This window comes from Parambassis ranga, chromosome 13 (assembly GCF_900634625.1).
Source record: "Parambassis ranga chromosome 13, fParRan2.1, whole genome shotgun sequence".
Taxonomy (NCBI): domain Eukaryota; kingdom Metazoa; phylum Chordata; class Actinopteri; family Ambassidae; genus Parambassis; species Parambassis ranga.
Window position 1 is genome coordinate 16,762,495 of NC_041033.1, and position 14,349 is coordinate 16,776,843.

The following is a 14,349-nucleotide window of genomic DNA, read 5'->3' on the forward strand; positions in this document are numbered from 1 at the left end:
CTTTAGATCGCCTTTAGTTCTAAGTGACAGACACAGACACACACACACACACACACACACACAATCTGTTGTGCTGGTTTCCCAGTCTGTGTCTGCTCTCACTGTGTAGTAATCGTGCAGACTGCCTACACTCTTTGCAGAGACTCAGCATAGAAAATGATGTCATGTCTCCCCTCGTGTGTGTGTGGGTTGCATTTTTCCCACTCTCTTTTTAAACAGTGTTAGAGGAAAACAAGCATCCTTTAACAAACAGATGGGCTGGTGTCCTGGTGAGACTCTGTAAGTGTATATGTGTGTGTGTGTGTGTGTGTGTGTGTGTGTGCGTGTGTGTTGTTTGTTCTGGTTGAAAGAGTTTGCTGTTCATTACACAGCAGCACAATGTCTTCCTAATTAGAAAGTTACTGTAACATAAAGTCGTGATGACAAAGAATCCCCTTTTTCTTGGCTAATACTGAAACACTACAACTACATGTGCACTATTTAACATGCTATATGATGTCTTTCCATGGCACCGCGTGGAATGAAATAACAAACTAATGCCACAAAATGCAGAACAACCTGACTCTGTGTGACAGTGTGTTGTATTTTCACCATCTGCTGCTAATTGTGTGATTCTCTATGCATAGCTGTAAGCTAACAAGTGTGTTAGCCCTGTGTGATTGTGGGTTGAAATGAAAAGGGGGCGTCCACAGGTCCTACTTAAAGGTAGGGTAGGAGATTTTGAAAACTCAGTGAGAGTCAGCCAGATTTTGAAAGTAAACACACGCCCCTTCCTCTCTGAGCTCACCCCGAAGCCACGCCTCCCAACCAGTCTGTGACTTCGGCCATCATGCACGTACCTCTCTGGTGCGCGCAGAGCAGGATGAGAGTGACAACCAGCCAATACTCCGCGCAGGGGTGCCTCGCAGGATTGGCTGATGTTTTAGCGTTAATTAATATTCTTCGTTTTAAAGCAAAACTGCCGAACTAATTGGTTGCTATTGGATTGTAAAGAGAAGTTACACTAATTTACCAAAAAGTGCATCAGAATGAAATCTCCTACCCTACCTTTAAGAGCCTGCTGGTGAACCAAAACGTAACTGATTTTGAGCAACAGCTGTGTGAAGATTTGTTGCCAGTGCACCTGTCAGATTTATTACAGATATAAAATGAAATGAATGTGTAAGGGGGGTTGTCACTGCAGACTCTAAGCAGACCTCAGTAGGAGTAGTGTCATCACAACAGCTGCACATCTGGGCTGTCCGATGCTGTCAGTGACCACGAGGATGTATAATCATGACATGACATCATTTACTTTAAACCCTTTCTATCCTCGAACCTGCCTGCCTGTTTGTTTTTTTAGTTATAAACTCCATTTCTTGTCCAAAGCTGGACATGCACTGCTGTTTTTGCACCTTTACTTTTTGCACACACTCACACATCCCACTGTTTTCCTTTTCCCTTCTCTTTTTCTGTCTTGCTGTCTGTCCTCATTCAAACTGTATCACTCCTATGTGGCTGTTGTTGTGTTCTCTGAAGGACACACATTCATCAGTGTAAGGCCAGGGCGCTATATTATATCCGTGTGTGTGTGTTTGTGCATGTACTGTGTGTGTGTGTATGTGTCTTCATGGACCTTGCTACTGGCCTGTAGGGAGGGGGGGGTTTCAAACATACTTCATGCATATTTCATTGAACTCTGATACCGAGCACACACACACACACACACATGTAGAGACACTGCAGCACACACTCTGGTTTTTCTGGCTCATCTGCTCTACAATTGGAAAACGTGCGATTTAAACACACACTCTCATGGTTCCTCACAGAATTCAGCTGTTTGCATCATTTGTTGATGTTGCGATTGCATGCGCAGACCTGCTGTAAAACTAGACCCAAATGTATTATTGATGCGCTGAGAGGCCAAGCCCTGCATGTCCTGCTCTGGTCATGCCTGACCAGTTGATAGTAAATCAATAGGTTTGACTGTTCTACTCACACTGCTGCTTTAAGTTGGCTGACCTGTGGAAGCTCCTGTATAGGTCTCTATGGGAAGGCATGGACACCGACACCACAAGATATCTATTATTCAGCTTCAGGTGGTCAATCATGAGAGTCTGTGGCCAGTTATTATTGCTTTAAATGCACTTCTGAGAGAACCGGGTTCTGTCCAAACACCTAGCATGTCTCTAACACTTCTCTTTAAACTAATCGATAGAAAAATAGTTTGTAGGTTTTCTTGGATTCTTTCATGACCAGGTGCAGTGACTGCCATTGCTTTGGTCAGCTAACATGCTGCACTATGATCGCTGTAACCTTAGATATAGTGCACAGATACATGATTACTAAAAATGGTCTCATCCCACTCTCATTATTAAACTTCATATAATGACGTTCACCATGAATGCTCTGCAGGTTTGAGGGAGGATGCTGGTGGTGGTACTCGTCACATTGTAAGCCATGTTTCCAACTTGCCTCCAGGCTAGACTTAACATTCTGCATTTCCATGGATCTGGGTGAATTTGAACAAGATGGCTAATAACTGATTGGCTGAGGTTTGAATACAGATGAGGTCTTGGACACAGCACAGAGAGCAGAGAGCCTAAACCAGTGATTACTAATAGATGGATTATGGATAAAAAGTGTGTTTCAGCAGTGCTGCCTTGATTAGTATAAATGTAGATCAGTGTTAGGCACAGTTTGCCCTGTGTTTAGCTTTGAATGTGCATTCTTTTGTAGTGTGATGTGCATCTATAAGTGTACATTTGCATGTGAGCATCCATATGTGCTGACTTTGTTGCTTGAGTGGATCCCACCTGAGTGCGTCCTGCTGGGATGGTTTGATGAGTTTTATTCTGAGACACACCACCAGTGATCAAAGCTGAAGTGGTAAGATGAGAATGAAGATGAAATGCCTCAGTCCTGTGCCTGTCACTGCAAAGAAGCCAATACTGCTGCTGGGCTGGCTGATCACTAATGAAACGCTTGGTTGATGGATAGTTAAGAGAAGAGTCGATTGTCAGTCGAAGGGAGGAGAAAAAAAAAATAGTCAAAAAGACGGAATCGACTGTGAAAGATAAAACGCATTACGTCATATGTGCTTAGAGGTGTAATGTCTGTTACCCGCTTGTTTGCTGAACGTGTTTGTGGACATTGATCTGTTCCAATCTCTGTGGCATGTTTGCACTTTTTTCCCCCCTCTTTCTTTATACAGCCCAGGCGGAGGGAAAGTGTTAGTGTAAGCATTTCTGCTGCCTGCGTGGGAGATCATTCTCTCATCTCTCACTGCCAACAATCTCACAAAGCGAAGTGACAGCTTCATCCATGCCTCCACCTCTACACCCCTTAATCCCTTCCTCCCACCTTCTTTCTGTGTCATCCTTTACTTTCTCTCCCACTGCTTTTCCATGCACAAGCGCGCTCAGCCCCCCCCCCTTCCCAGTTTCTGCAGACAGATGCTAACAAATGTTTTATTGGTGTCAGTTGGTGTCTCGTTCAAAATGAATTTATACACCTCTGCTCCAAAGTTGACATCGATCAGGCTTAACTCATTTAATAGCCATGACATTTGCCTATTAGCTTATTTACTGTCAAAATAGGCCCAGGCTCAGCTGGCTTACTGAGACACGCTAACGCTCACATTTGTATCTGTTAGGGATAAAAATGTGATTGCTTTTGCAAAACATAAACTCCAGAGTAATATTCCTTCTGCACACACACACAGACTCACAAACACAAACGCTAACACCCATCATGTGCAGTATGAACCCATATTTAATATAAAATTCCAAATAGCATCCTGCTCTTTATACTGTACCTGCAGATGCTCATATATCGATTTCCATAACTATCACTAGGCATCGCAGAACTCTCAGTCATAGTTTCATCAGATCTACAAACATTGTTTTAGCTGTGCTGCTTTTTATTAGCATAAATGTAGATGAGTGTCAGATGCAGTGTGGTTTAAAGTACACTTTTATGTAAAGTAATACACACGATTTTTAGAAATATCTAGAAACTGATAGTAAAGATGGATTTATACTGTACATAATGGATGTTAACATTAGTATTTCTGAGTCTGTGACCATACTATGAGTCCATTTGTGTTGAACTCTTAGGTATTAGCATTGCATTTGTTTAACTGCTGGACACACCTCTGGCTCTTCTCTGAGAGTTAGATATTATTTTTCTTATATGAAACTTTCCAGCATGTCAAAGTCTACCCTACACAGTGTGCATACCTCAGCATGCACACAAGCTTATATTAGAAAGTGATGCTCCAAAATAGCCATTGATTTTGTGAAAGCCCATTGGGAAGATATCTTAGAGATTCATCATGTCTATATGGCAGAGAGGGAAAATGAGAAGAGGAGAGAGCTAATATCTGCTGGAGGTGGGGAGAGAACGATGGATGGCTAAAAAGCTGAAAGGAGGTGGTGATGAAACATAGATAAGACGTGGTGGATTTTGGGAGTGATTAGATGGGAGTGAGGATAATAACTCTGCATTAGAACATCCATGAGAGTACATTTGTGTGTGGGTGTGAGACTGTGTCATAGTGTCGAATTCCTTCTCCTCATTACAGTCTGCTTCTTCAAAGATAAATGTTAACCATTACATCTTTGGACTTGTAAAGACACTCACATCAGCTCATGTGCACAAATATAAACCCACTGACAATCTTCAGTGGCACATTAAGAGCGCCTTATGGCCCCTACAAAACAAATCAATGAAAGCTGCTACACAAATAGAGAAGAGCTGACAAATGAGAAGAAGCCAAGGCCAAGATAGTGAAGAAAAAGAAGAATGAAAAGGGAGTCCTTTTTTTACATTTACTGTATTATGTGTCAGGCTATGAGCTGCATTTCAATGAGAGCAGTAGTTGTATGGGGATTTGATTGGATGCTGTAGCTTATTGCAGACTCCCTGTGAGCATCTCATTTCTTATTTATTTAAAGAAAAATGCCATTTAGCTGACATTACTTAAACTAAACAAGCATGCATGCTCACATATGGCTGCATATAGACACGGATGTGACACACACATGAAGACTATAACAAAAACATAAATCTGCTTGAAGCATCTCTCAGCCATCTGCAGCAGTAATAACAATCTGCCACCTAAGGCTATATGTGCCGCTGTTCTATTTCAGCTCAGTTCTCTCTGCACACACACCTTCCCTCCAGTTATCTCCTCTCTTCTCTTTTTCCCTGTTCTGCAGCCTCCAGTTTTTTTTCTCCCCTCACTCTTTCTTTCGGATTTCTCACACCCACTTACTTGCTTCCCTTACACATAGGGTTTGTCCCCCTCTTTAGCCCATCTCTTACGCACATAGGCTCAGTCCTCATGGCCAATGAGGCTGCCATAATGAGATCCCTGGAGGAGAGCGGAGTAGTGTAAAGAGCAGTGGAGGGCATCAGAAGAAAGGAGAGGAGCTGTGGGTTGAGCTCCCTTTCTGACCCACACAGACAACCTCTGCAATAGTCCACCCCCATTTTTTTTATCTCTCTCTTACCCTCGCTGCTCCACCCACACACCCCCATCCCCTCTGACCATCACCCATCTAAAACATTACTGTCCATTAACCAGATCAGAGGCATTATGATTTCCCTCTGACAGCATCCCTGCTGTGTTTACAGTACACTTGGTAGGGAGAAAGTGCTGAAGGAGGAATGGAGTGGGAGTTAGGGTTGTAGAGTAAAATCAAAAGTGTCCATATGTTAAGAAGGAGGCTGGGGACAGCAGAGAGAAACTAACATACAAACTGTGAGTTATACTGGATGTGTTATCTTATATCATGTGCAGCCGGTCCCTTCACAGCCATTATAGAGAGACAAGCACATACTGTCTCCTTTACACTGATGTTTTGGAGCTCAATAATAATCTTAATAATTTCTGGTGTTATTTAGCGTCCACTTACAGATTAGTCTCATATTCATTGACCTATGAGGAAGGAGTGATGAGCCGGTCAATGACTATTAAACCAGGGGCACCTCCCTGATATAATAAAGTCAGAGCTATGGTGGCTAGCTGCTGTTTGTCTCATTACTCCGCACGCTATCAGAGGAGCTCACCCCTCATCACTTCCCTAACAGTTTAAGCAGGAGTTCAATAAAATGAGGCTATTAATGAAATGTTCTCTGGGCATTTAAGGACAGTGTTTGGACTCTGTGAACTCTTTTCAGAGAGACTTCATTGTCGTGCAGCTTTAGGAAGCCTTAAATTAAGAACATGTTTTCATTAACTTGACAACACCGACAGGTTTTCAGATTATGTCAAGTTGTGAGACAAATGAGGAATATATCTTTCATATCCATTGTAGTACAAACCTATCATAGCAGTTTTGTATCTATAACTGTGGAAAAACCTAGGTTAAATAGCTGGTGAAGTTGCAGGAGGTTTTTGAAAGTCTCGTCCTCACCTCAGAGGCTCAGGGCTGAGTCAATTCACGTTTCCCAGATTGAAAATTGTTATATTCAGGCGGGCTTCTGTGAGCCTGACCTTTACCTGTCTCATTTTGTGTGTGATTTTTGTGTGTGTTCTTGTAGTGAAGTGTGCATTTCTTAATATCGGATAAGTATGCCAGGGGAGGCTCTGTAGAAGTCCTGTGGGCGATGTTCTCACAGGCATGTTTGATCTCTGCCTGCCCTTTCTCAGGTCTTTTTGATCTATGAGTCAGGGATAAGGGGAGAAGGTGTGTCCTCTCAGTTTGGATATAATGAATCACAAACAAAAGAAGGGGAAAAAAGGGAAAAGATTACAGATTTTAGGTGGGCTGGCTTCCTGGCGTTTCTGTAATGCAGCAGTGGGTAAAAACAGTTTGAGTGTTGTTGTGAGGTGTGAGGATGCTTTTAGTGTGTGTGGATTCTTCTCAGCCAAGAGCCTTCGCTTTGAAGTTTTGCCTTTGTCTATAATAGATTGCTCGATCTTTGAAGCCCCTGTGAAGGCTCTTGTATTTGCATAGTCATTTACATTAACTGTAAAGGCACTGTATTGGCATGTGTGCGGACAGCAGGCATGTTCACAAGTGCATGTGTGTCACATGGACTCACACACCTGTCTCATTCCAACTCCTAGCAATTTAAACATTGGCCAAATGTGTCCTCAGAATCTTCTACCATCACCATGGTAACAGTGAACTTGCTCAGGATGTCCTTATTTACTCATGCAAATGACTTCCTGCAGCTCCCCAACCTGTCAATCACAGTTCTAAGCATATTGTAAAATTCAGTTAGAAAGGTGAGAACCGCCAGTCTCTGCTCAAAGTTATGTAAGCCCAAGTTTGCCTAAGTAAAGTGCTGCCAAGAGCTCTGTGCAGACTGTAAGAAGTTTCTAAAGGTGTGGATATTTGACTGTTGATGCTTCTCACTGTTACAGATTCTTGTTCTTACTTTATTTTTTTTGTATACACACTAGGAAAGGTGCAAATGTTTTGAGAAATCTGAGGCGATTTGCTGCTGTCAAGCCTGAGCTACGCAAACAGGAAGATCCTTACACAGCTTCTACAGACGTCCCCCTTGTTCTCCTTTCAAACTTCATCTTTTAAGCTTATTTTTGTTATTTTTGTACTTGGAAAACCTTTTTCTGTCTGCTTAGTTTGTACTTTTTCACCTCAAGTGTTGGAGTTGTGCAGTTTACATGCATACTGACATACAGTGTGTTACGAAGCAAGGTTAACTGATTCATTTTGGATGACAGTCCAGATTACCAGCTTCGTTTTGGAAAAATATCTCAAGTATCTCGGGGGTTTTTGGTCTCAAGTGAGATAAAAGCTGGAAGCAGGAACCGTGAAATGGTCGCCTAATTTTAGAAGAAGGTGCAGAGTTGCCAGATCAGTTGTCATTTGATGTGCAGTTTGAAGGAGATCACAATGCCTGATTAATTGGCTGAATGGTCAGAGGGGTTCCTGGAATGTCTGAAACTTATGTTGGCTGATGTGCAGTTTAAACAGTTCCTCTGTCTGGCTCTGTCTGGGAAACCATCAGAAGCAGTAGCATATAATAAAAAAAGATCTATGAAACTTCTAGGAAATACGATCACCCTCAGTTTTGTAGTGCAGACACTCAGCAGTTATTAGAACCATCAAACAGCTCCCTAGTCTGCAAGTGTCTACTGTTAAGGACATATTCATCTTAATTCAATTCAGTTCAGTTTTATTTATATAGAGCATTTTAGAATAAGAATCATCTCTTTACAGAGACCCTGAACCCTTTAAGAGCAACAGTGGCATGAAAAACTCCCCTTTAAGAGGAAGAAACCTTGAGCAGGACCCGGCTCATAAGGAGACAGTCCTGCTGACAGTCAGCCGGGTAGACGAGGAGGGGAAGAGGGAGACAGGACAGAGAGGATGAAGGAGAGGGAGAGAGGAACAAACATCACATGCACAGACATCACAACAGGGAACAAATATGACAGTTGTTGATTGTCGAGCAAGACTAAACAGTTGTTATTATATTATAGTGGATATAGATATGTCAGTTAATAAATAGTAATAGTAATCGAAAGTCTTACTTGAGTAAACCTCAATTGATTATCAATTGGTAAAATACCCATGCAGTTGGAGCACATTTTCCTTTCTGCTCTGACACTCATGATGTGTGGAAGTAACCCTGTATTACCAGCGCTGCTTCAGAGAGCCAGTCGAGCTGGTTCACAGGTCTGATTATGATTCCTCCCTGGACGCTTCCCTGCGGAGGTATTCCAAACATGTCCAGCTGCGAGGAGACCCTCAGGCAAACTTTAAAAAAAAAAAAAAAATTTGCACGAATTATACATGCCATCTGGCCCGGGACCACATTAGGATTTCCCAGAATGAGGAGGAAGAAGTGACTATAGGGAGAAGAATGTCAGGGCTACTTTGCTTAGCCCTGTTACCACGGTGACCTCTGACCCAAATAAGCAGCAGAATACTGATGTTGTGCATCTCATGTAAAATAACGGTGTGTTAATGAATCCATATGGTGGGGGGTTGGGAGGGGGGGATCTTCTACATTTAGTCTCAAGATGTGGTTAATGTGTGTGTGTGTGTGTGTGTGTGAGAGAGAGGTTTACAGTAAATCCGTTACACTGATGAATGATGTCATGCATCTCCAAATGTTTCTCCTCCCTCTCCTAGTGCTATTTCCTGCCACAGAGTAAACAGAGAGAGGTATCAAACCCAAAACAACCAACACAATAATGGAAGAACTAAAAAAAGCACACGCATAAATCTTCTCTTCTTTTCAATTGAATTTTTATTATGAAGTTTCTAATTTCGACATACAAACTAAATATCGATCTTACTCTGTGATTTCCTCTGAAACACTGGGGGTAAAGTTTTTATTAATCCAAAGTTTATTATTGACATTTATATGGCAGAGTTTAATTAACATAATTATGCAAACCAGGACCTACTTTTCATAAAAAAAGGTCAGTGTCTGCTTCATGGTTTGTTCTTTTCTGGGTGTTGTGTAGGTTTTAAGCCCATAAAGATTTATTGGGGATATTTCAGACTCCATTGATAACAGTAGACTGAATGTACATGTCAGCTGAGAGTGCGGATATATATACAGAGATCTATAAACATGGCACATATAGTGATCAACGTGTTTTTATGTATCACAGTAACTAAATTCTCCGATCCCATATAAATACATTCCCCATAAATGCATGGGTAAATTAGAAATTAGCTGATTTACGGTTTCAGTACAAAACACAAAGTGTACAAGTCTTGTTTTGTCACTTTTTCATTGCACCAGTAGGTGCTCACTTCTCTCAGGATCTGCGAGATCTGGTGTGAAACTTTATTAGACAGCAAGCAGGAGACGGTGTGTGTGTGTGGGAGAGAGGGAGAGAGAGAGTGAATTTAATGCAGGGTTGCCACTTTTTGAAGCACAAAATGAACATGATACATCATTATACATATTGAAGGAGAAGCTGGCTCACAGCCATACGAGACTAAGTTGGCAGAGGGACCAAGAGATAAAAAGCTGAGCTGAAAAATGGATCTTTAGGCAGCTTTCAGCAAGAAAAATGACTCATAAAATAATTTATCTTTTTCCAATTTATGGCCACATGGACCCTTTTAAGTCGAGCAACAATGAGGATATGTTACGCTTATTAAATTCTGTAGCAGAGCCTCTAATTACTATCCTAGGGAGGGCATTCCGGGGGTCTAATTTGTTCCTCTGGTGGGGGTTTTATTTACACAGCAGTAAAGACAGTTGACTTTTTGAGGTGAATAATTCCTCCTCCTAATTTTTCTCTCTTAATTGGTGCACTGGTTAACTATCTCTACCAGGGAACTGTGTAGAAAGACCATTTGAAATGTAAGAAAGGCGGAGGAAGACTGGTGTAGGCTCAGTGTTAATTACCTCTCATCTTACAATCTCTATCTTGCATCTCACACTCTACATGCTGGCTGTTAATTGGCTTGTCTGTCAGGTCAAAAATACACTCAACAAAAATATAAACGCAACACTTTTGTTTTTGCTCCCATGTTTCATGAGATGGACTTGAAGATCTAAACTTCATTCCAGATACACAATATTACCATTCCTCTCAAACATTGTTCACAAATCTGTCTAAATGTGTGATAGTGAGCACTTCTGCTTTGCTGAGATAATCCATCCCACCTCACAGGTGTGCCACATCAAGATGCTGATCTGACATCATGATTAGTGCACAGGTGTACCTCAAACTGCCCACAATAAAAGGCCACCCTGAAATGTGCAGTTTTGTCTCACAGCAAAATGCCACAGATGCCACAAGCATTGAGGGAGCGTGCAATTGGCATGCTGACAGCAGGAATGTCAACCAGATCTGTTGCTCGTGCATTGAATGTTCATTTCTCCACCATAAGCCGTCTCCAAAGGCGTTTCAGAGAATATGGCAGTACATCCAACCGGCCTCACAACCGCAGACCACGAGTAACCACACCAGCCCAGGACCTCCACATCCAGCAGGTTCACCTCCGAGATCGTCTGAGACCAGCCACTCAGACAGCTGCTGAAACAATTGGTTTGCATAACCAAACAATTTCTGCACAAACTGTCAGAAACCGTCTCAGGGAAGCTCAACTGCATGCTCGTCGTCCTCATCGGGGTCTTAACCTGACTCCAGATCGTCGCCGTAACAGACTTGAGTGGGCAAATGCTCACATTCGATGGCGTCTAGCACGTTGGAGAGGTGTTCTCTTCATGGATGAATCTCGGTTTACATTGTTCAGGGCAGATGGCAGACAGCGTGTGTGGCGTCGTGTGGGTGAGCGCTTTGCTGATGTCAATGTTGTGGATCGAGTGGCCCATGGTGGTGGTGGGGTCATGGTATGGGCAGGCATCTGTTATGGACGAAGAACACAGGTGCATTTTATTGATGGCATTTTGAATGCACAGAGATACCGTGATGAGATCCTGAGGCCCATTGTTGTGCCATACATCCATGAACATCACCTCATGTTTCAGCAAGATAATGCACGGCCCCATGTTGCAAGGATCTGTACACAATTCTTGGAAGCTGAAAATGTCCCAGTTTTTGCATGGCCAGCATACTCACCGGACATGTCACCCATTGAACATGTTTGGGATGTGCTTGACCGGCGTATACGACAGCGTGCACCAGTTCCCACTAATATCCAGCAACTTCGCACAGCCATTGAAGAGGAGTGGACCAACATTCAACAGGCCACAATAGACAATCTGATAAACTCTATGCGAAGAAGATGTGTTGCACTGCATGAGGCAAATGGTGGTCACACCAGATACTGACTGGTTCTGAGTCCCCAGACCGCCAATAAAGCAGAAACAAAATGCACATTTCAGGGCGGCCTTTTATTGTGGGCAGTTTAAGGTACACCTGTGCACTAATCATGATGTCAGATCAGCATCTTGATGTGGCACACCTGTGAGGTGGGATGGATTATCTCAGCAAAGCAGAAGTGCTCACTATCACACATTTAGACAGATTTGTGAACAATGTTTGAGAGGAATGGTAATATTGTGTATCTGGAATGAAGTTTAGATCTTCAAGTCCATCTCATGAAACATGGGAGCAAACACAAAAGTGTTGCGTTTATATTTTTGTTGAGTGTATTTCTATCCTTGTGTGTGTGTGTGGGGCATATAAATATCTGTTTTCTTCACAGTAAGTATAAAGCAAGTTGGTTGACAAAAGTGACATCTGTACTTACAATAATCTCTGTCAGATTCACACCATTTCTGAAGAACCAGTAACCTAGAATAACCTCAGACTTGACAAAATGATGTGCAAAAGCACCATTTTCCAACTCAAACTTTCAGTCTGCTTTTTATACCTTGCTCTTACCTTTTCCTTTATAATTTTTTTTTCTTCACCAGATTTCAACCTCCCTGAAAAAGAAAAATATGTGACCTTATTAAATCATTTCTGGTGCCTGGTGCTGCTTCCACTGTGGCACTGCTGGACAAGGTCAGAATACTGATATATAGAGCACATAGGTACACAGACACTCCGACAGCTCAACATTTATATTTATATATGTGGTAGGTGCGATTTTCATGTGCTGAAAATGGAGTCTGAATTGCGGTGCTGCCCTGTCTGCACCAACAAAAACTCCTCATTAACTCCTCATTAACCTGTTTTGAAGGGCGTGTGTGTGTGCGTATGCATGCTCTCCCGAAACATTCAATTCCCTTCTCTTCTTTAAAGTCAAATCTATATTTGCCTTCACACACCTGAACAGATGCCCTTTTATTCTCCTTTACCCCAAGCTGTTTGAGGGCCCCTTTATTTTTTCACTATCATCACGTTTATTGCTGAAATAAAAAGTCCTTTAATTCCATGGGACTAGCATAATGATGGCTGGAAGTGCGCGTTTATGCACTATTATGAAAATATGAATCATAAAAAAACACAGAGAGGCCTTTTTGTTATTATATTATTATTATTATTACAAACTGCTACATGATATATTGTATATGTATAACATTTGTTCAAGTGCCTTCTTTGTCTACAATACACTGTAACAAGTCTGTAGATCAAACACATAAATTGCAGAATTTCTGTCTTCCCTAGTGGTCATGAATGAGTTATTCATGTCTGTCTAGTTGCATTGAGTTGTGCAGTACTTATTTATTTATTTAATAGAGCTTTTATTTGTATTTTATTTGGAGAGAATTGGTTTAGATCAGCTGCCATTCATGAACCTGGACCACGGGAACGTCCAGTGTAATTTCTGTAATTTTTAAATCATGCTTTCAAACCAATGGGTGGGATTGAAGGTTCAGGAGCCTGCAGGCTGCACGTCAGCGTCCATCCTCAAATGCATCATTCTCTATTTTCTTGAAAATATGCTCATTCACTTTCTTGTGAGGAGAAACAGCAACACATCAGTAATTTTTCCATTACTGCGCACCGTGCAGCTCAAACACACTCGAGCTAATTCGAGATACTTCAGCAGCCGGTTGGCTGCCGCAGTGACAGCCGGGCTGGTGGCTGTAGTAGCATGTGTACAGTCTATGTAATGGTTATATTTAGTTCCTCATCTCGCAGACGGTTCTTCTGTGCACACAGTCGCCTGGCACTGCAGCCTTTTCTAGTGGGAACAGGAGAACTGGGAACAGTTAATGCCGTCCCAGCTCAAACAAAGCTATAGCTGCAATAATAATCTTTTGTTTGGACAAAAGTTTTGCTTTGTATTCTTTGTCCTCGTGTGAATACTTTTATTCCTTCCAAGCCTCTCTTGTATCCTCAGATTTCCTTCAGTTTTCATTGTTTCCGAACATTCCTGTGTGTGTTCTCTTCACCTGTATCATCTCTTTACCTTCTTCCGTTCACTCCCAAACCTCGTTTTTTTCCTCAGTAAGTGTGTCTGCTATCTGGCAGAATGAGAGTTGGAAACTGGATTTTTTTTTGTGACAGTGTGTGATGTTCCCTCTGATCCCTCCCAGTGTTTGAAGCTACATTACATCAGACTCTCCATCCTGCCTCCAAAGCCCTTCAGTCATATTTTGTGTGTGTGTGTGTGTGTGTGTGTGTGTGTAGGAATATGGGTGAGCTGAGGCATTGATTTTTTTTTGTTCTCTCCATACATTCTGAATAAACATGAGAAACATACACATGAGTTGTAGTATACACAAGTTTACCTACATATCCTCACAGTCCTACACAAAAAACCCATGCATGGATGCATGAGTGCTGCACACTTTTGTACTTACAGGTATGTGTGCAGTATACAAAATGGCATTCTGCTGCTGCTGCTGAAACAGTGGGGCTTTCTCTTCTGCATTATAGATGAGGAAGCTGTGAACAGCTTGTTTGCTTTCTAAATGAAGTTTTCTCCCTTCTCTCCCCTCGCCTCTTCCCCTGTCTCTCTCTGAGAGTTGTTGCATGTTGGCTTTTTACCAACTTTTTTT

General features: G+C 42.0%; 1 protein-coding gene across 2 annotated transcripts in view; it reads left to right on the plus strand.

Annotated features, from left to right (window-relative positions):
- The window catches only part of schip1 (schwannomin interacting protein 1), a 178,089-nt gene that overhangs the window by 8,191 nt on the left and 155,549 nt on the right, over positions 1-14,349 (plus strand). The window lies entirely within an intron of this gene.